Raw genomic sequence first — 23,791 nt, 5'->3', positions numbered from 1 at the left:
GAGGTTCAGCTCCTCAGCCATCCGGAGAAATCTCTCCAAGTTGTCACCATGGTCCTGCTGGTCATGGCTGCAGATGGTAACATTGTCCAGGTATGGGAAGGTCACTCTCAAGTTGTGCTGGTCTACCATGCAGTCCATCTCCCTCTGAAAAACAGAGGGACCCTGAATGGAATTCAGCGGAACTGGTAGAGGCGCCCATCTGCCTCGAAGGTGGTGTAGGGTTTATCCCATGTATGGATAGGGAGCTGGTGGTAGGCCTACTTTAAATCGACTGTCGAGAAGACTTTATAGCGGGCTATCTCATTGATGGGTAGGTGTCCAGCTGTAATCTGGCTGTAATTGATGACCATCCTCGGTTTGCTTCCCCCTTTAACCACCAGGTCTTGGGCTTTCCAGGGGCTGGTGCTGGGCTCTGATACCTTCCACCAGAATCTGCCTCACTTCGACCTTAATGAAGGCCCTGCTGGCCATGCAAAAGCACCTGCTCCTGGGCGCTTTGGTGTAAGGTAGTTGAAGAGGGCAGGAGGGGTTATCCATGGAGTGGAGAGGCTGCAGGTGGACTGGGGATGGTTGCAGGGCTGTGCGCTGTGGAGTGTGACCCCAGTGGGGGAAGGTCCCGCCTAAAGCGAGGGAAAGGCTTTGGAGGTGGCACTGGATGTCCAGCCCTAAGAGGACTGGGGCACAGAACTTGGGCATAACCATGAGCCAGGGTGTGAGGGCGATCTGACTGCGACATCTGTCACCCCATTGATCGCTAGAGATGATTCGGCTGATCTGGTTGGCTAGGTGAGTGATGGCGTCACCCGGTCCTCACACGTGGTGATGTTTAGGGGAGCTCCCAGCTGGTCATGGAGTGCTGCCGTGCTCCCAACGGGTCTGGGAAGGGGCACATTCGCATAATGGCCTTTCTTCCCACATCAGGAGCAGTACAAGCTCTTCGCCAAACAGCTTTTGCAGGATTATCTGTCTGACCCATACTGGGACCCGCAGTACTTACAGGGGTGCGGGTTGCCAGCAGGGGTGCGAGGTGCTGACAGCAATGATAGTCTCCTCCACGTGCGGCCCTTCAGCTATGGTGGCCATCTGCATCTGCCAGACGAGGTGTTGGGGGAGTCAGGAGTTGAAAAATTTAGCATGGAGAGCTGCAGCCTCCAGGGAGCAGACCACCTCCATAATCCTGGTAAGTGCGGCGATTTTCTCTTCCAGCAGTTTCTGCTGGGCACCCCTCGAGTGAAGCCCTTGCATGCAGGCATCTTGCATAAATCGCTCCACTTCCCCTTCAGTCACCCCATTCTCAGCCAGGCATGGTCATGTTAGCTTCCGTAAGGCCTCCAGGTAGGCATCTGCTGTCTCACCTGGCTTCTGAGACCTGATGCTGAGCAGGTACCTGGTGTAGACCATGTTCGTCGGTGACTTGTACATGGCCTCCAGGATGGCCATTGCCAGTTCGTAGTTGGTTCAGTCATCGATGGCCTGGAAGGCTCGGGAGCCCAGCTTTGTGCAGATTTTGGTTTGTGTTGGTCACCTCTGACTGCATTAGGATGATCACCTCAATTGCGTGCCTCCAGATCTCGAAGTGTGCCTAGACTTCTGGGTGTTGAAGGTCGATCACCAGGCTCCCGATTGACAGGAACTTCTCCATGGTCATTCTTTAAATTTTACCTGAATAAATTGTGGTGCGCTGAGGTTACAGCAAGTAAGCACAAAACTCAGAAGACTGTACAACAGGCTTAATTAGGTAAACGTCTAAACACCAGTTCATGCCTTGGTGGCTCCCTGTGTGACTGACTCAGGAGGGGCCGGCTCAGGTCTATATTTAGGTCGGCTGATTGACAGTGGGCCAGATGGAGTCAGGCCCCTAGGGGGTCTATTCAGGTCGGCTGATTGACAGCCAACCAGGTGGAGTCAGCCCTTAGGTGGTGTTCCTGCAGGTATAGAGATTCCCCCCCCCTGCAGTAGGCTAGTGGTTGTATCACCACACATGTGTATCAAATGAAACTGGTCCATGGCTTAGGATCTGGGACAGGCCTATTGCAGTTGGTCCTCTGGAGCTGGCCATGCCTGCAGTTCAGTGATGGTCTCCATGCAGCAGCGAGAGAGCGAGAGAGAGAGAGAAAGATGGAGGAAGGGATGGAGGGAGAGAGGTTGTACCTACTCAGCTTTTTCAATGCAAGACCCATCCACATGATGAGAGAGAGAGAGAGATTGCACCTACTCAGCTTTTTCGATGGTCCATGTGACCTGCAAGGACCAATCATGCATCAGCCTCACCTGTGGGTAGATCTAACCATTGTTTGGCACTTGGAGGACCAATCACACATCAGCTGCCAGGGCCAATCATATATCAGCCTTACAGATAGGCCGACCTGACCCTTGATTTGCACATGAGGTGACTTCCAACTAGGGTACAGCCAGAGAGGCCACTTTACCCTCCACAGTCCACGCTACAAAAGGCAAAATGTACGGCATCAAGAACAGTTAAAGAGACAAGGAAACAACCTTTTACCATTGAGCAAGAAAGAAGTTGTCCTTGAATCTGGAGGTTTGTTTACAAGCTCATATATCTCCTGCCTGACAGAAGTTGGTTGGGTGGGTACTTTAATCTGTTGGCAGCTTTCCCAAGACAGCAAGAGGTATACATGGAGTTGATGGAGGGGAGGTTGATTTTTGTTCTTCTGAGCTGTGTTTACAACTCTCTGCATTTTTTGTGGTCTTGGGAAAAGCAGATCCCATCCCATGGTGTGACATATGTGGACAGGATAATTTCTACAGTGTATCTGTGGTAGGCTACAGGGACATTGAATTCCCCAAAATTGGAGTCTTTGGTAGTTGTGACAGTGATGTGGTTGGAATCATAGAGTCATGGAGTCCTAGACCACAGGCCCAGCTTATTTGTGATGACCAACATGCTCTCCTGCTTTTGTCCCACTTGCCTGCATTAGACACACACCCCTCCAATCTCAAATGTGGCTACTCAAATGTTTCTTAAAGGGAGCTAACATACCTGCCTCCACCACTCTGTCTGGCAGCTTATTCCTTGTGCTCACCACCCTCCACTCAGAGGAGTACAGTAAAGGGCTGAGTAGCAGGCTTGCGGGGCACCAATGTGAAGAATAGTGGTGGAGAAGGTTTCACCCATCCTCACTGCTTACAGTCAACATGCCAGGATGTTGAGGATCCAGTGTCAGAGGTTGTTTCTCTCGATCTGGGATATATCACAAGGAGACGTCCTACATGAGTCCACCCTATTAAAACCTCTCAAGGTATGAATCACAAGCTGGTGATCTACTCCTGTAAAACCCCTAATGCCACAAGGGACAATACTTTCAGAGGAGTATATAACAAAATATACAATGATCGCCTCAGGAATAACAACAACAACCTTGCACAAAGCATTAATCTGAAAGGCACTGTGAGGGCCCAAATAAGATCTTTCTGATAACCTATGCATGGTAAATAAGAATGTTACAGAAAATTAACTTCTCTCTCTTGCAGATTCTAATTAATTTCTCTGGTTCATTAGCTGGGGACTCAGCGATTGATGTCAGCAGGTGAGGAATGGATCATTGGTGAGATCAATATCACAGTGCCAGTGGGAAGATGTTGGAGAACCAGGGGGTCAAGAGCTCTCTGATGTCCCAAACTGCAGAGATTTCTGTGCAATTCAACTGTGGAGCTTTGGATTGACATCCTTTTTGTGGGATATCAAAGAGCCAATGACACTAACCAGAAAATCGCTGAATTATTCACACTTTCTTGAACAATATCCCTCCGTTCACATTTCTTAAGCTTGGTTATTTTCTCCACTGCCTGTTTCTGGCTGTTGGCCTTATCTACTGGAACGGGTACTGGTGGAGGCTGATTCCATTTGGACATTTAAAGGACCCTTAGATAGGCACTAGGATGTAAGATAAGTGGAGGGTGTGACGGAGGGAACTATTAGATCGACGGTGGAGTTGGCCTATATAGGTTGGCACAACATTGTGGGCCAAAAGACCTGTACGGTTCTGCACTGTTCTATGCTCTATGCTACCAGTGACAAAGTACTTTAATGGGTGTAAGGCAATTTGAGGCATTTTAACAGGAAAGTAAGTTCAAAGTCCAGATTTAGAATCCCAGCTCTCACAGAGAAAATAGAGAGTGGTAGTTGATGGTTGCTTCTCTTGTGATGAGTGGTGCCTCAGGGATCGGTGCTGGGACCATTGTTGTTTGATGTCTATATCAATGATCTGGATTATAATGTGGTGAATTGGATCAGCTGATGTCACAAAGAGAGGAGGTGTGGACAGTGAGGAAGATTTTCAAAGCTTGCAGACAAGTGTGGGGTCATGCAATTTGGAAGGGCAAACCAAGGTAGGACATACACAATAAATAGTAGGGCACTGAGGAGTGCGGATGAACAAAGAGATCTGGGAATACAGATACATTGTTCCCTGACGGTGGGGCACAGGTGGACAGGGTTGTAAAGAAAGCATTTGGCATCTTAGCCTTTATAAATCAAAGTATTGAGTATAGGAATTGCGATGTTATGTTGAAGTTGTTTAAGAATATTGTGCAGTTCTGATTGCCTAACTGCAGGAAGGATATCAATAAAATTGAGAGGGTACAGAAAAGATTTACTATGATGTTTCTGGGTCTTCAGGAGTTGAGTTACAGGTTAGGCATAGATGAACGAGAGGAGATTTGATGGAGGTTTACAAGATTATGAGAGGTATAGACAGAGTGGGCTTTTTTCCACTTAGATTGGGGGAGATTCATAGTTTTAAGCTGAAAAGAGAAAGGTTTAGGGGGAACATTAGGTGAAAGTTTTTCACAGAGAGTGGTGAGAGTGTGGAATGAGCTGCTGTCTGATGTGGTGAATGCAAGCTCGATCTTGAGTTTTAAAAATAGATTGGATAGCTACATGGATGGGAGAGGTGTGGAGGGTTATGGAGTGGGAGCAGGTCAATGGGACTGGCGGAATGATGGTTGGCACAGACTAGAGATACCAAATGGCTGGTTTTCTGAGCATTCTATGGTTCTAGGTTGAGTTAACCATCTTAGAAATAACTAAAAATTGGCACAACTTGTAGTAAGTGAACCATATTGTCAAACTGGCAATGCTCCATCCTTGGCAAAAGGGCCCAGATTTTCTGCCTCTGCTTGGTTTAGATGGAATTTATTTTAGTCGGAGTGCTGCAGTGTTGAGCATGGTTGAGATGTCAAACAAAGGCCCAGTTTGCCTGAACAAGGCCATTTTTTGAGACAAGCAAGGGTCATTTTCATGGTTTTCAGGCTAAACCCTGCCACGTCCTGCTCAGAGTGAGGGTCTAGCCACTGCAGACATCCTGGTTTGGGTGACAGTGTGGCACGACTGATAGAATCTGCTGTCTCTTTTTTCCATTGACACAGGTACAACCCTGATCACAGTCACTGTCAGAGTGGAGTTGGCATGCTTTCCCCCAAGTGCTCATGTTTCCTCCCACATCTCAAAGACATGGCAACTCATGTCAGGTTCATGGGCTTCTGTAAATTGTCCCCATTATGGAGTCATGGTCATTCAGCGAGGAAACAGGACCTTCGGTCCACTTGTCCCACCTGCCTGTATTTGGCCTACATCCGTCTAAACCCATCCTATATTCATGATCAGAATCTGGAGGGAGTCGATGGACGTGCAGGGAGAATGAAATGGATCAGTATAAGATTAGTACAAATGAGTGACTGATCGTTGGTGCAGACTCGGTAGATCTAAAGACCTTATTTCCATGTTGTATGACCATTTGATCAAATGAACACACTGAGCCTGTTCTCCTGTGGCTCATTGCTTCAATTTTGGGCAATGTGACCAGGGTTCGAATCCAACACTGCCTGCTAGGAATTTCTATGCCACCTGCATGGGTTTTATCCAGGTGCTCCAGTTTCCCCCAACCCTGCAAAGCATATGGGGCTGGTAGGTAATTGGGCGGCAAAGGTTTCATGGGGCGGAAGGGTCCTCTACCATGATGAATTGCTAAGATTAAAAAAAGATATTTAGCCAACTTTGCCCATGTCCTTACCAGAATCTCTCAGACCATGGGTGATTTATTTTTCAACACTCAACCCACCCTCAATCTTCTGAGACCTGTTTCACTTTTGGATCTTGGTAGTTAATTGGGAAGTTCAATGAAGCAGATGGATGGGTGATGGAAACAGCTGAACATTCTCCTGTGTACTTCTGTTCAAACAAAATAGTAAACTAAACACAATATCCAGCCTATATTCTGGAAATTTCCAGAATTCAAATTATTAAATCAAAATTCAGGCCAAAACAGAGCAGGTGACAGCATGTCCAAGTCACTCAGCATGCCCAGGAAGATAAATCATTAAATTGACATCCAGACATAAATTGGATTTCAGGCTTGTATTTACCCACAAACCCTCAACGCTTTCTCTCTTGTTTTAGGGGGGGATAATGAGACAATACTGTCAGGATGATTAAACATTTTATTTGCAGCTGCTGTTTCTCTGAGGATAATTGGTGTCAAGTCTTTGTCATTTTACAAAACCTAGACACATTGGACAATTAGTCGGCCTTTGATCTGTCAGAGTCTGTTCAGTGTTACAGACCAAAGATGGGAGAGTTCTCGGGAGAAGTAAGGACGACAGAAGGCAAAATGCTTCACTAATCATTCTGGCCCATGGAGAGGGGATGTTTGCCTGTCACAGTTCCCTGAGGAGGAGGAGGACCTGACCTGATTACCTGGGAACTGGAACTTCAGTGGGAAACAAGGATCAGAATAGCATGTCCATCTCCAGGCACAGGTCAGGGTTAGGGGATTCCCAGGGATGGAGGGTGGTCTAGGTGTGCAGGTGATGTACAGGAGAAAGTGGAGGGGGAGCATCAAGGAGGGAAAGATGTAATGGGGGTGAGGAGAGGAGGAAGGTGAGGGGATTAAGGGAGGGGAGGGTGTGGCAAGGAAAGTGGGAGGTGAGGACATGAGAGGGAAGAGAGAAGGGAAGGAGGAGTGATATGGAGAGGAGGGAGGTATGAGAGGCCGAGAGGGGTGATTGGGCAGATGATGGGGGCATTGAGGTGAGGCTGTGTAAGGTGATATTTAAATCTATTTGTCACAACACACCTGGCACAATGAGAAGGGATCTTCTCCAAACAGACTAACAGGTTCTCTCCAACATTCTCTAGCATTCATACAACTATGTAAAGAGCACAATTTACAGATTTTTAGAGAAGGCAAGTCAAAAGGTCCCTGTCTTCAAATTTAGTCAGAGGGTTGTATTTTTGTGGAATTCGTTGCCACACACAGATGTGGAGGCGCGATCACTGGGGGAGTTTAATGGAGAGATTGATAAGTATCTAATTAGTCAGGGTATCAAGGGATATGGGGAAAAGGCCAGAACTTGGAACTAGTTGTGAGAACAGTTTAGCTCAGGGTGGATTTGTGGAACAGACTCAATGGGCCAAATGACCTGCTTCTGTTCCTTTATCTTGTGATCTTCTGATCTTGTGAAGACTAATTAGCACCACACAAGGGAAGAATGATGAGGATCACTCAGGAGTCAGATGGCGGCAGGGAAGCCTCTTCAACAGAAAATTTGAAAACCTCTCCGATGGGAGGAGGGAGAGCAGCATCTGAGTGTGATGGGTCCTTCAGTATGTCAGCTGCCTCTCTTAGACAAGGGTAGATGAAGATGGATTCCATCTTTATGTAATGTTCTGAGCTATATTAATTTCTTTCTGTGGGTTCTTCAACAGGACTACAGAGACAGACAAAACCTTGCCAGATCTCGTCCCCTTGAGCATCTGTCATTGACCAATGCCTGCAACAATTCCTCTGCAGTCCCAGGGCCTTGCTTCTCTTGGTGTGCTAAATGCACCCCTTCCTCTGGCAATGGCTTTGAGTGGCATTTTCATCCTTCTTTTGACTTTGCTTCTCCATGTGATCCAAGATGGAATATTGAACAGGGAAGAATATTTGGCCCATCTCATCTGTGCAATTCCCTGTGGCTATCTCCTGCTCTTCTCCAGTGCACTGAAAGTATTATCCTTTGAGTATTTATTCAAATTTCTTGTGAGATCAAAATACTTTGCTGCTTAAAAACATTTCTCATCAGGTAATGTATTTCGATCTGTCTGACAACAGCAGAAATGGGCATTTACTCAAAATCCAACCATCAATTTTCAATAGATGTGTGAACAGAAAGGTGGAGATCTAAGAAGCTGTTTGCTTATTTTAAGGTTTTGTGTTCTTGACAGAAAGCAGGAACAACCAAGGCTGTTGAGGCACACTGGATGATACTGGATGATACTGGATGATACCTGTTGAGGCACACTGGATGATACCTGGGTGATACTGGATGATACCTGTTGAGGCACACTGGATGATACTTAGGTATACTGGATGATACCTGTTGAGGCACACTGGATGATACCTGGGTGATACTGGATGATACCTGTTGAGGCACACTGGATGATACCTGTTGAGGCAAGCTGGGTGATACTGGATGATACATGTTGAGGCACACTGGATGATACCTGGGTGATACTGGATGATACCTGTTGAGGCACACTGGATGATACCTGTTGAGGCAAGCTGGGTGATACTGGATGATACATGTTGAGACACACTGGATGATACTTGAGTGATTCATGGGTGATAGCTGTGTGATACCTGTTGAGGCACACTGGGTGATACCTGGGTGATACCTGTTGAGGCACACTGGATGATACCTGCTGACATGATCAGGAAGAAATAACTATGAAAATTATCAGCGTGAATTTAGAAGTACTCACTGTCAGCATGGGTTCACCATGTTCACTGTGTGATCATGGGTAGAACAACACTATTACAGCACCAGACACCCTGGTTCCAATCTGGTGCTGTCTGTAAGGATTTTTTTACGTTCTCCCCTTGTCTGCATTGTTTTTCTCTGGGCCCTCCAGTGTCCTTCCACATTTCAACGACTTACGGGGTTTGAAAATTAATTGGTCACATGAGTGTATTTAGGTGGCACGGGCTCATGGACTGGAAATAGCTTGTTTCCATGCTGTATTCCTCAACTACAAAAAGGTTTCTCTTTTAACCTCCACCATCACCTCATCGATCAACTAACAGCTGTTGGATGAAGTTGCTGATTTCAAATTATCGTTCTGTTTGCTGAGAATTGCCGGGGAAGTACAGTCCAGAAGCAGGAGATTCCTCACCATTCCATTCATAGTGTTCATCCTTTATCTCCATCAGCATAACTCCATTCATTTGTCCTTTCAAGGCTATCTGGCCTCCCCTTAACCCAATCAATCTAGTTTCCTCCCCAACATTCCTTGTTGAGGCATCCTGATGGACACAGATAAAATCAATGCTCACAGATCCCCTTCCCCCAGGAAAGGCAAGTTGAGAACAAAAGGGTGAGCAGGGATATTTGAGAGGGCAACTTTTTCAGACCGAGGGTAGTCTGCATCTGGAACAAGCTGCCGAGGCAGCAACAGAAGCTGGTACAATTACAATGTTCATCAGGTATTTGGACAGATGGATGAATATCAGAGTTCCTTTTTTGTGCAGGTACAGCAGAATTACCACTAATTGGTAGTGCAAAAATTAAACTGTACACAGTGTAACCATGTAAATAGTAAGCAGATAATGAATGTAAGCAAACTGACTGTGTAATACAGAGAGAACAAAAGGAAAATCAATAAAGTGCACAAGTAAGAATCCATAAATGAGTCCCTGATTGAGTTTGTTGTTGAGGAGTTTGATGGTGGAGGGGGAGCAGCTGTTCCTGAACCTGGTGGTGTGAGTTTTGTGGCACCAACATCTCTTTCCTGATGGCAGCAGTGAGAACACAGCTTGTGTTGGGTGGTGTTGGTCTTTGATAATTGCTGCTGCCCTCCAATGGCTGTGTTCCCTGTACTCAATAGTGGGGAGGGTTTTACCTGTGATGCCCTGGGCTGTGTCCACTACCTTTTAGAGGGCTTTACGCTCAGGGGTATTGGTGTTCCCATACCAGGAATAGGAAGGGTTTAAAGGATATGGATCAAATACAGACAAGTGGGACTAGCCCAGAAGGCCAACTTGATCAGCATGGATGAGTTGGGATGATAGGCCTGTATTGTGCTGTTGACTGCATAACTCCTCATGATGGTGAATTCCAAATACACTCAGGATGAGAGTGACTTTCCACTCTGAATTCTTTCTGGATCCCTTGGTGATTCCATTCGCCTGTTGGCAGCCTCAAGTTTTGTGCATACTTACAAGAGACACACTGTCTGGCTACTTTATTAGAACATCTCATAATTTTAAAGGTGTCTATCAAGTGGCACTCCACAAGAAAATGAACCCAGCTTTATTTTAGCCCAGCTAGATTTCTGTTACAACCTGGCTAATCTCTTTCATACTCTCCCCAGTGCCTCAATATCCTTTTCATAATGTGCTCACTAGAAACGTGCTCAAAATTTCAAATTTGTTTTGATGAAAGTTTAGTTTAACTGTATAAATTTCCTATTCTACTCCACGAGCAATGAGTGTTTGAGTTACTTTTGCTCTGATCTTACTGACGAGTGCTGAAACAGTGATTTAATTCTCAGATCCACTTGGTTTTTTATCCATTTAGATCCTTGTTTTGAAAAATGATATGCAACTGCTTTATCATTCCCTCCAGAAGCATTGCCTTTTAGTGTTTTGAAATTCATTCACCAATTCTATTGGAGTGCTGCAATGTATAAAAAACAGAAAATGCTGGGAGTGCTTAGCAGGTCAGGCAGCATCTGTGAAAAGAAAAATAGGGTTGATGAGGGATCTTCAGTCTGAAACTTGATCTGGTGCAGAAGAGGAGATGAAGCAGGTTCAGATTGAATGGAGGGAAAGACTCAAGAGGCTAAGTGGTCTCTTCTGATTCTATTTACTTCTATTCTCTTTCCACAGATACTGCCTGACCTAGTTAAACAAGAAGTTCTGCAGGCTCTGAGGTCAATGCACAAAAGAGATGTAGACACTCAGCAGTTCACACAGCATTCATTACTTCTCCAGCATTGTGCGTTCCTGGACTGTAGCGCGATCAATGACCACTCACAGAAACTAAGTAAGGTCCAAAGGCTTTATCATCTAAAGATCCTAGCATCCCTCTGCCCACTGCTGGCTCAAGTCCAAGGGCAGGTAGAGGGAGGAGACGAGGGCTGTTGGCCTTTATTAGGGGTCTTAAGGGAGAGGGGCTACTGGTTCAGCAGGTGGGCCAGCCTCCCCAGCTCACTGCGGAACATGCCCACAATACCATGTTCCACCACATTCACCCCTCCTTTTTAGATAATGCGGGGCACTGTCTTTATAATCCATGAGTTGCACGGTAATGTTCACAGGTTGAGTCTCTCCAGTGGTTTTACCTGTCGTAGGGACCTCCGCAATCCCGCTGGCTATGTTTCTTGCTCCAGCAATGGCTCAGTCACTGGGCTGGTTGTTGGGGGCTGAATTGTGTCCGTGTCTCTCAGGTCCATGGGAGTGGGGTGGATTAGTCAGTAACCGAGGAGGGGAACCCTCCACTGGAGGGAATCATTTGGGGGGCTGGTGGGATCTCTAAGTCCTCAACTCGGGGCTGGCTGGTCGCTGCCCAAGGATATCAGATGCACCTCCAGCGCTGGGATTCCCACTTGCACCGGGTCCCAGATGGACACTGTGTCATCCCGTCCATCTGGGTACCTTACCAGCGCATACTGGGCGTTGTAGTTAGTGGTTCTACTCATCGCTGTGCCCCTGGAGAGGAAGTAATGTTGCAGTTCCTCACTCATGAACGCTGAACCCCGGTCACTATGCACATATTTGGGGTACCCGAACAGACTGAATATAATGCGAGTGCTGTGGTCATGTTGGGGCAGGGAATGGTGAATGGGAAGTGTGAATATCGTCCACAATGTTCAGGAAATAGCTGTTCTGATTCGTGGATGGGAGGGGCCTCTTGAAGTCTATACTGAGCCATTCAAAGGGGCGAATGGCCTTGATGAGGTGGGCTCTTTCTGGCCTGTAAAATTGCGGCTTATATTCCGCAAAGACCAGGCAAGTAGGTGTCAGCTCTCTGACTTCTTCCACCCAGGAAGGTTACAGGCCCTCACAAAATGGTAGAGTCTGTGACCCCGGGGTAGCAGAAGCTATTGTGGAGGGTATGGAGGCGATTTACTTGCACCCTGGCACAGATTCCCCTTGACAGAGCATCGGGGGGCTCATTGAGCTTATCCGGCCGGTACAAGATCTCATGATTATATGTGGACACTCAATTCTCCACCTCATGATCTTGTCATTCTTAATTTTGCCCCACTGTTTGTTATCAAACATGAAGACGATGGCTCTCTGGTCCATCAGCAGGATGAATGGGCTTGCCGGCCAAGCAGTGCCTCCAGTGGTGCACACATCCACTATAGCCTGTACCTCCTTCTCCATGGCGGAGTGTCTGCGTTCAGGGCCCTGCAGGATGCACGAGAAAATGCCACAGGCCTGCCTGCCTGGTTCAGTGTGGTGGCCAGGGTGAAGTCGGAGGCATCATTCTCCACTTGGAACGGGACTGACTCATTGATGGTGCGCATTCCTGCCTTGGCGATCTCATCCCTGATGCTCTCGAAAGCCTTATGAGCCTCTACCAATGGGGGAAATGTTGTGGTTTTCATCAGGTGTGGGGCCTTGTCAGCATAATTGGGGACCCATTGTGCGTAATACGAAAAGAGCCCCAGGCACCTTTTTAAAGTCTTGGGGTTCTGTGGTTGAGGTAATTCCAGGAGGGGACGCATGTGCTCAGGGGCAATCACACCCTCCTCCACCACGTACCCCACAATTTCCAGCTGCTCCATGCTGAACACGCACTTCTTCTGGTTGTAGGTTAGGTTGATGGCTTTCGCAATGACCAGGTTGTCGTCGTGTTCTTTCTGGTCATGGCCACATATGGTGACATTATCCAAGTATGGGTAAGTGGCTTTTAACCCATTGTCATCTACCATGCTGTCCATTTGTCCATTCCCCTTTGGAACACTAACATCCTGTTTGTGAGGCCAACAAGGACCTATAAGAATTGGTACAGTTGATCATTAGCCTCAAATGCTGTGTAGGGCCAGTCCTTTGGGTGGAGAGGGATCTGATGGTACGCTGACTTGAGATCTATGGTCGAGAAGACTCTGTATTTTGCGATCTCATTCACCATGTCATCAATTTGGGGTAGGGGGTAGGCATCCAATAGGGTGAACTGGTTGATAGTTTGACTGTAGTCAGTCACCATCCACTATTACTGGGCTCTACTATGCCCTCTCTCAGCCATTGTTCCACCTTGGACTTGATGAATCCCATTGTCCTCTGGGCTGTACCATCTACTCATAGTGGCCACCAGCCTACAGTCTGGGTGAGATTTTGAAACAGTGGGGATGGAGGGACCCATAGGGTGGTCAGGCTGCAGAATGGTAGCATTGCCTGGCATTCAGATGTGTGATTTGGCCTCTCCAGGAAAGGGGGAGCAGGACCTCCCAGAACTGGTCATTCCTGAGTGTGAGTAAGGGATGGGGGCCGTCAAAATGCACCAGCATCCTTTTAACAGGCACTGGAAATCCAGTCCCAAAATGACGTGAATGTAGAGAAGCAGTCTGAATTTTTTGTATTTTGTTCCTCCCACGGTTAGGTTCATAGAGCACTTCCTGTAGATTTCTGTTGAGAGGGACTCGGAGGCTAGTGCTACCCTGCACTTCACAGGGGACATGGTCAGGTAGTAGCGTTCGGTGGTGCCCAGGTGTTTGAAGCTCTCAGTACTCCCCGTGTCGAACAGGAAAACCCGTGGCGTAACCATTTACCTTTATGTCCATCATGCAATAACCCAGCTGGTGTGGTTGATTCTGGTCCAAGATGACCGAGGCTAACATCAATTTGCTGTCTGACACACTGCTGCTGTGTCGTTGAGTCAGTGGCCACCAAGATGACCGCCCCAGAGATCACGAATGTGGCCGCCCCCATGGATCGCACATGGTGGAGCCCGAAGGTTGAAGCCGGCAGTATCCTCCCTCCTTGTCGTGACGTGGGCCTGAAAGTTCAGTTCTCCATAACCAGAAGTGATGAATGGAACTGCTCAATCCAAGATGGCGATGCACGTCATGGTCCACACGTGGCACTACTCATGAGGGGGGGGAGCTTAGATCAGCATACCCTTGCGTAATGCCCTTTTGCTGGCAGTTTGAGCAGGCCACGCTACACAGGGCAGTACTTGAGCAGATGCTTGCTCTGGCCACAGTAGTTGCACCTCGTGTGCTCTGCAGTTGCGGTGGCTGTCAGGGACAGGGACCCCGAATCTCAAGATGGCACCACCCATTCTGCATATCTGGGGTCTGCTTGGCTCATGGCATGGGCCTTCGTGTTCTTTTTGGCCGTCTCAATGGCCCGGGCCATCTGCACGACCTCCTGTAGGGACCGGTCGCCCTTCTCCAGGAGTCATTCATGGATGTGTTGGGAGCTAAATCCAGCAACCAGCCTGTCGTGGATGAGCTCCTCCTGGTACTCCACCGCCGTCACATTCCGGCACCCACAGCCTTGTCCCAGCTTCCGTATGGCTCGCACAAACCCGTCGACTGACTCACCCATGCCCTGGAGTCGGGAGTCAAGCTGGAAGCGCATGTACATGGTGTTCCTTAGTGCTCCATATTGTTGCTGGAGCAGGGCCATTGCCTCTTCATACCCCGTGCAATCGCGCAGTAGTTGGTACACACGTTGGCCCACTGCTGTGAATAGTAGTCAGCTGGGATTTCGTGGCACCTCATGTAGGCCTTCAAGCAGTGTAGCCACATGTCGAATTTCACAGGGGCCTCTGGGTCTTTGGGGTCGATCTCCAGCTTCTCCAACCAAATCGCCTTGTCCATGATGCTTAAAATTTTAGATCAATAAATTGTAGCCCGATTAATGACCACTCACAGACACGAAGTCAGAGGCAAAGACTTTATTGATCTAATGATCCCAACATCCTTCTGCCTGCTGCTGGCTCATCCAAGGGCAGGTATGAGGGAGGGCCTGTTACTGTCCTGTATGTTAAAATTTAAAAATGTAAATTTAAATTTAAAAAATAATAAAATTCCTCCAAGCCATTCTTATCTGTGCATCTGTTGAAATGGGCCTTCAAATATTGTCCACAGCCTTTTCAGTCTCCCCTCTCCATTCATTCACCGCCCTCTGTGTGTAAGAGTTGCCCCTGAGAACCCTTTTTAATTGTCCCCCTTTCACCTTTAAACCATTTTCCTGCTCTGTGTTTCCAGCAATGTCTGCTTTTATTTCAGATTTTCACCAGGTTTTCTTCTTTTGGATTTTTCATTTGAATTATTGATGCCTTCTTGCAATTTCGGAGTCTTCATTGGAATTGACTGTCAGCTAATTCTCCTCTGTAAATTAGCCTGTTTGCTGAATCATGCAAATAGATATAAAAATATTATATCCATTTGCATGATTCCGTGGTTAGTCTCCACGGTTCCATTCACTCTGCTGCAGGAGGGATGTGTTGGCACTGGAGAGAATCTAGTGATGCCACTGGCTCATGGGCTGGAAAGGCCTGTTACTGTAGGGTCTAAATTTTCAAATTTTAATTTCTGATAATGCCAGGTCTATAGGATGTTTGCTATGAGGAAAGATCAGTCAGGCTGAGGTTGTCCACTGGAGGCTGAGGGTGGGGTGGGGGTGTTCAATTATGAGATAGCTAAACCAGGATAACAAGACCCATTTTCATCAGCAGATGTTCAAGGGCAATTGGTTCCTTGGTTAGAGGATCCAGGGAAGAGTCATGGAATCTTTTATTTCATCTAAAGATTGCTGAGGATCAGGACACCACTGCCTGAAAGCAGAGTTGAGACAGAATCCACCTTCATGTTTACAAACAGAATCAGAATCAGAATTTATTGTCATGAACAAGTCACAAAATTTGTTGTTTTCAGCAGCGTCACATTACAAATATTTATATGAACCACCTTAGAAAATAAATAAAAATAGAGCAAGAAAAAGCCAAAGTGAGGCAGTGTCTGTGGTTAATTGATCATTCAGGAATCTGGTGGCAGTGGGGAAGAAGCTGTCCTTGTGCTGCTGAGTGCCCGTCTTTAGGCTCCACTAGCTTTTCCCGATGGTAGCAGAGTGAAGCGGGCATGGCCTTGATGGTGGGGGTCCTTGAGGATAGAGGCTACTTTCTTTAGACGCATATGCCACGTATCCTTATGGAGACAGCCAGACGTGGAGCAGGCAAATAGGACCACTCTAAATGGCTTGATTCGGGTCCTTGAGGATGGAGTGAGACAAGTGACCTCTTTCCATCACCAATATTTCATTTCTAAGTTCCAATTTAGAATTCAAAAACCAACACTGTTGAAATAAACGGCACCAACTCTGAATGTGCAGGTGCTGGGGTCGAGTGCAATACACAAGGGTGCTGGAGAAACTCAGCAGGTCATGCAGCATCCAGAGGAAGTAAAAGGGAGTCAAAGTTTCAGGCCTGAACCCTTCATTGAGAACCTGGAAAAACAGATAGAGGCCCAAACAAAATGGTAGGAGAAGGGGGAGGAGGAGAAGAGGGAGGAAAGGGATGAGGGTGGAGTACAGGGTATAAACATCCTCTCCTCACTCCTTACCTCCAGCTCCACCTTGCAGCCCAAAGTTAATCCATTTGATTCTTTGTCCTCCAACTATGTTTGCTCTGCTCTGATTCATATCTGTGATGTGACACTTTACCAAAAGCCTTTGACAAACCTAAAAAAGACTTGCATATGATTTTGCTCCTTTCAGGTTCCTTCTTGGGTGTTTGAATGTAATTTGAAGTTGCCACTGTTTTAATGCTTGCAGAAAGCATCTATTTTACACATGGCAATGGTCAATTAATCCTTTATTTAGTTCTGTGGATTGTGGGATTGATATTAATCAAAACCTTTAAATCTAATAACTTATCTAATATATATTTGTACATGTATATCTGTCTCTTTGTCTGTTCTCCACGCAAATCAATATGGAAATGTCCAAGGAGGTTCAGGATGGGGTAACATTTGATGCTGAATGTCATGACCACATTGAATTTAATCTTTAAGGTCACATGAAGTTCCAAAAAAAAATTGAACTTGCACCGGGGACACCTCAATTAGTTACAGGGTCATGCATCAATGCACATTCAGAATAAAAACAAGTGGCCAAACCCAGTTTAATATGGGCCAAAAAAAAGCAAAACAACTTTGGCAGAAGTTCTTCATCAGCCAGTAGATTTAGACCAAGGAGAAAACAAGAGACAGTAGAGGAACATCAGTCTCATTTTACTGTTTGTGCTTCCAGACGTGCAAGGAGCAGGCAGCAGGAAGCAGAACAGCAGCGATACACCTGTCACAGGGCTCAGGCCTCCAGAAAAACAAGGAGCAGGCAGCAGGAAGCTGAGGAACAACACCGAGCCCACCTCAGGGCTGATGCCGCAAGACATTCCATGAGCAGATAACAAGAGTCTGCTGAGGAAGAACAAGCAAGACTCGAAGCCCACACAAACAAAAGCCACCAGATAAGGGCAGCACCATTTACAGCAGCTGACCTGCTAAATACTGCATTCACTTATGCAGTTAACATTGAGCATTATTCTATTCTTCTTCTCTTTGGCTTGGATTCGCGGACGAAGATTTATGGAGGGGGTAAATGCAGTTGTAATTGGCGACATGAAAGTGTTTTATTTCCCGGGCAACGCTGGGTATCCTGTTAGTTATAAATAATGGATATTAATCCATGCTGGGAGAATTGCAAGCCAAAAAGTATATCAATACTTTTTTTTTTCTGCGATTTGAGGAAAATCAGAAAACTTGGCCTGAAATGTCTATTGGGAAGTTGCTTCAATGACTGTGAATAATAATGATTGGGAATGTGATTTGAATATATCTTTTTCAGATCCAGATTGGATTTTCACTCTTGACTTGATTAATGACTCCTCATTTTGTGCATGACATTGTTTGTTATAATTTAAGGTGGAGCAAAGGTTACATATGCCCTAAGTTAAACGATCTCGCTTTTACCCAGATGTTGATCCTTTATGTGCTAAGTGTAAAATATTTGAAGTCTCATTGATTCATATGTTTTGAGAATGCCCTAATTTAGAAAAATTTTGGAAGGATATTTTTCAGACTTTCTCAAAGTTTTTAAAGGTAAAATTAGAACCAAGCCCTCTCATTGCTTTGTTTGGCTTTTCTTGAGAAGAGGATATATTCTTGATTTCAACCCATGAGAGAATTTTACTTCGTTGATAGCTAGACAAGCAATTTTAATGAAATGAAAGGCCGACAATCCAACTCTTCAGACCCAGTGGTTACATGATGTTGTGTCCGGTTTAAGTTTGGATAATATTAGATACAACATTAAAGATAGAAAGTTTCAATTTGATAACATAAGATGTTATGCCCATTGATAGATTATTATTGTAATTGTAAGATTTAAGAAGTCTGGATGCTCTGGAGATTCTCTGTCTGGTGTCTGAAGGTCACTATTCGATCCATATCTTTACAATTCTACAAGCTAACCTTGGTGGGAGGGAAGGATTCGATCAGCTTTAGTTTGAGGTTTATTTTGGCTTTGTTTTTTTCTTTTTTAAGATTAACTTGTTGATCATGGGTTTAAATTTGGTTGTCATTAATCATATCATTAAATAAGACAGAACTTACCCTTTGTTTAAAACAAAGTCTTTTTTATTTTCTAGCCACAACTATATTGGAATATATGAGAAACAGATAAATGGTTAATTACTATATTGATAGAATATAACCATATAACATAAAAATTACAGTATGGAAACAGGCCATCTCAGCCCCCCTAGTCCGCACAGGTTTAAGTGAACTCCTCTAGTCCCACCTACCCGCTCCCTGTCCATAACCCTCCAATGCCCTCACATCCATGTACTCATCTAACCTCCTCTCAATTGACAAAATTGACCCTGCTGCAACCACCTCTTCCGTAAGGTCATTCCACTCAGCCACCACTCTCTGAGTGAAGAAGTTTCCTCTAATGTTACTTCTAAACTTTTGTCCCTTAACCTTTAACTTATGACCCCTCATTCCAATCTCACCTCCCCTCAAGGGGAAGAGCCTATTCACATCTATTCTATCAATCCTCATTATTTTATATACCTCTATCAAATCCCCCCTCAACCTTCTATGCTCCAATGAATAAAGACCCAGTCTATTCAATCTTTCTTTGTATTCTAGATACTGCAATCCAGACAACATTTTAGTAAATCTATGATGATATAACAATGTTAAATAAACAAATATGGATCAGTTTTCAATTTACATTTTTATATTTAATAGATTATATGACCTGTTGCTTGTTATATTAGAAGACTTTGTATGTAGGATTTATATTTTAAACTCAATAAAAATATTTCAGAAAGAACAAGATATCAATCAGAACCCAAGGATAACTCTCACTTCTCTCCTTTTAAATAATGGCAGCAGAATTTTGGTTAATAGTGCAGTGTAAGCAGGATTATAGCCAGATTCTATGTTAGGGGGGGGGGAGCACATGCTCCCTCTAAGCTGGGTGCGCACACACACGTGTTGCAACCAACAAACAAAGGAGATTAATGTGTGCACAAAAGATTAGTTACCCAAAGAAATGAACTTCAAAATATAGAATAAAATCTTAATTAAGTATGTTACTTTGTAGAATGCAATCATACTTGTATGATGTTAAAACATGCCAATACAGTTTTATTAGCCAGGAGTGTTAGGTGGTACCAAAATGATTTTGAAATAAATTCAAGTTTATATCTGCACAAGCTGGTGGCCTACCAGCTCATCACAGGAGACCGAGCAGTGATCACACAGTTCAAAAAGGCGCCACTTTTGAAGAACGTGCTCAGGGGGCGTTGCACTCTGCCACCTAGCTACACCACTGAGTATAAGGATGATCATAGTGCAATTGGAACAATGCTGGAGGAACCCAGCAGGTCAACTAGCATCTATAGAAAGAGATAGACAGTCAACATTTCAGCCCAACCCCTTCATCAGGAATACTAAGGATAAGGCAGTGACCTGTATATTTTCATTCAACAGTCAGCGTTTCCAAACATGTCTCACTGGATCAGACCTGCACTGGAAATAACAAGATTTTGCGTTCCCAAAGCCACACTGGGCTTTGAACCCCAGTCTTAATCCTTAGCCCAACCCTCTGAGCCATGGCTAACACCGAGTCTAGATAAATGACTCTTGCTGCACTAATGGTGTCTCCTCTCACTGTTGTCTCTTCAAAAAAGTTATTAAGGTTTTGTTGGAGAAAGCCATTTATACCTTGATGGTGATTTAATTATCTCTCCTACAACTGATGTTCTGTTGACTGCTCTATTGTTCCCTGGATGAATTATATCTCTTTTCTTCCTGTTGAAAATGTCTGTGCATTTCAAAAGTAATTGGAGAATTTTCTCATCTGTAAATCCCAGGTCGATTATTTTTATTTTGTGTGCTTCCTCATGACAGAGCCTGTAATGGGGAGCAATTATTCTGGTCTTTGGTTATCGAGGTCAAATTTGATCCCCCAATTGGAAAACTTTAACCAGAAATTCCAGGAGTGATTATTTTTCTTGGCAAGACGGATGTAGGAAAAGGCTGCTTCACTCTACTGATGTTTCCTCTTCCTGGCCCTCCACATCTCTGGACTTTTGTCCAGTACCCTTTCACCACTTGACTCTTCGCCAACTCCCTCCCCTCTTCGTGTACATAATATCAACCCCTTTTTTACTTTACTCTCAATAAAGGATCCCGACCTGAATCATTGACTGACCATTTCTACCCATGGATGCTGCCCATCCCACTGAGTTCTTCCAGAGGCTCTTTTTGTTTCCAAAAATAAACTTTATGCACAGCAAAATGATATACAAAAGGAAACAATTCCGAGCCTTATCACATCCATAATGTTATATTCATCCATTCCATTACTGTATATTGTTATATTCATTCTCTAATTTGCTACATACACTGTTGACACCACTGATATCCCTTGTAGTTATTTGAGGAGCTTCCCCTTCGGTCTCAGCCCCTCAATGTCCAGTAGTGAACAGACTCTCGATTGTGGTCTTTCCCCACAAAGGTCTCGCATAAACTGCTAAGTGCATCCCTAAGCACATACTCCTGCGGCCTGGAATGTGCCAGTCAGTACTATTCCCTCACCAACAGTTCCGTGTGCTGGAAGATCCATAGGTTTTGGACAGACCAGAGCGGCTTTCACCGAGTTGATGATCTAGTTTGCTCAAGATTCCAGAACCTTTAGTGTTTGTGTGACTCTGTGGAAGTAGTTCACATTTGGTTCATCTCTATGTCTGCCTCATCCTGTAGTTGAGGCCTCAGACACCTTCCCTGTAGCTGATGAAACCAGGCAACAATTGCAAGTGCACCTGAGAGTGGGAAATGTTTCCTTCTTCTGACAAAAGGCAAATAACAAAGGGACTGAGACTGTGGTCGTAGAGAGAGCTACAAGACAGCCGACAAGTCCATGTCGTCTCTCAAGCACCGTCCCTCTCTAAACCATCTTATCCTTCCCACATTCCCAGCCTCCTCATCTTGAATCTACCACCCACTAGGGGTGACACGGTTGGCAGAGCAGTTAGCGCAACGCTGTTACAGGGCCAGCGATTGGGACCGGGGTTCAAATCTCATGTAAGGAGTTTGTACATTTGGTTTGTGTCTGCATGGGCTTTCCCCGGGGGCTCCGGTTTCCTCCCACCATTCGAAACGTACCGAGTTTTGTAGGTTAATTGGGTGTAATTGCACGGGCTTGTGGTCTGTTACCGTGCTGTATGTCTAAATTTAACTTCAATTTAAACTTGGGACAATTTATACCAGCCAATTAACGTAGCAACCTTCACATCTTTGAGGTGTGGGAGGAAGCCCATGCAGCCACAGGGAGAACGTGGAAGCTCTGCACCATCAACACCTGAGGTTAGGATCAAACCTATGAACCTGGCACACTGGCGAGACATGGCACGGGAGGGAGGCAGCTGCTCAGCTCTGCATTGCTGACTGTCCGCTTCCTGCCCCACGTGTGTTCTCTCCTTTTTTTGTTTGAACAGACAAAACACATTTTCAAACAATTCTGCAGCAAAATAACAAAGCATCTCTTGAGGTTAAAGAGAGAAAACCTGCAGAGAATTTCAAATCATTTAGTAGTACAGCTGGCAGGTTTTAGTGAGGCGTTAGATGCATAAACAACCATTTGGTATGTTAAGATGAATAAATGTTCCTTGATTCACAGTCGCGGATGAAGTCTACTATTATTATCTAAAGCTAAACACACACTGCTGGAAGAAATCAGCACGTCAGTGGGAGAAAAAGAATAGTCAACGTTTTAACTCAAAACCTTTCATCAAGGCTCCCGAGACTTGCATTATTATCACGTCTCTCACAGTGTCAACTCTTGCCAAAGCATATTTCAGATAACAATCTACAGGAAGCCTTTCAGAGTCCACAGTTAGTGTTTTTTAGACAGTAATGTTGGAAAAATCTGTGAAAAATTTAACATAATTACATAATGACTCGCCTTGTGGTCATTTACAGTGCACGCCTTAAGTTCCTGTGGAGCAACGTGGCCTGAGTCGTCGAATTGATGAGGTGAGTTTTGCAGTGTGATTTAGACTGCAAGCTTCCCCTGAAAAGAAGTAGGGGTCAAAATCCCTGCACGTTCCTTTTTAGACCACGCACAGAACGGCAAATTTCATTGATCGTGCTGTTACATGCCTGCAGTTTAAAAACCATAACTATTATCCCTTAGGAAAGGTTCAGAAAGATCCCACGTAAAGCATTGTGGTCATTATCAGGCCATTCATTGGAATGGTCTTGGTTGAGGTATAAATGTTGCCCAGGACACTAGGCTTAGAACCCCTGCTGGTCCTCATGTGGCATCTCCTACACCTCTCTGAGAGAATATACTAACGTCTCAATCCTACACAGGAACAAGAGCACAGAGCAATACAGCACAGGATCAAGCCCTTCGGCCCATCATGACTGCTGTCAACCACCCATTTGCAGAAATCAATACTGATTCCACATTATTGTCCCCACATTCCCATCAACTTTCCTCAAACTTTACCACTCTCTTGCAACCTAGGGACAACTTGCAGTGTCCAATGAATTTACTAACCAGCATGTTGACAGCACAGGAGGACACTGGAGCAATTGAAGGAAACTTACGTGGTCCCATGGAGAATGTGTAAATTCCACAGACAGCATAAACGTCTGGATTGAGCCAAAATGATGTCCTCAAGATTGAAGGATTAACCTCCATCAACTGCAATCAAAGTCAAACGTCCAATCTTTCCACATAAACAACCTGCCATTCCAAGTATTAATGCAATAAACTTTCGCTCGACAGATTTGAGTGCATTAACATCTTTTCTTAAATAAGGAGGCCAAACTATGCACAGAACTCTAGATGTGGTTTCACCAATGATCACAACTGAAGTACAGCCTCCCTACTTGCGTTTTCAGCTCCCCTGCAATTGCCAAGATCCTTCTGAAAATCATGCACTGTTAGGTCTGCTTTGTTCATGAATGAGTGAGACAAACACCAGACTGAGTCGAAATCAGGGTTCTTTGTTCTTTATTACCGGATTGTAACACTTGCAACTAACCATGTTAGTCGGAGAATGCATTCTGCCGTTATCAGCAAAATGGTGATTTTTTATACCCTTGGATACGTGCTTAGAACATCATCATATCATTACTTGTCCAATGACTAAAACTGTTGCTATCCTTTCCCTGCTAGCTTCCTGCCTCTCAATCCATCAATGTCTCTCTTATCTTGTAAGTACAAGGATGCATTCACATCTTGTTACA

The 23,791-nt window shown here is 45.2% G+C and overlaps 1 long non-coding RNA gene across 1 annotated transcript; it reads left to right on the top strand.

The window, feature by feature from the left end:
• Positions 1-2,416: 2,416 nt before the first annotated feature.
• LOC138747519 (uncharacterized) lies at positions 2,417-23,292 on the top strand. Its single transcript, XR_011347531.1, has 3 exons — positions 2,417-2,542; positions 22,514-22,567; positions 22,907-23,292. It is a non-coding gene; the product is annotated as an uncharacterized lncRNA (long non-coding RNA).
• The last annotated feature ends 499 nt before the right edge of the window (positions 23,293-23,791 follow it).

This window comes from Narcine bancroftii, chromosome 12 (assembly GCF_036971445.1).
Source record: "Narcine bancroftii isolate sNarBan1 chromosome 12, sNarBan1.hap1, whole genome shotgun sequence".
Lineage (NCBI taxonomy): Eukaryota > Metazoa > Chordata > Chondrichthyes > Torpediniformes > Narcinidae > Narcine > Narcine bancroftii.
The sequence above is the reverse complement of the archived record's forward strand: the minus strand, read 5'-3'. Positions and strand labels throughout refer to the sequence as shown.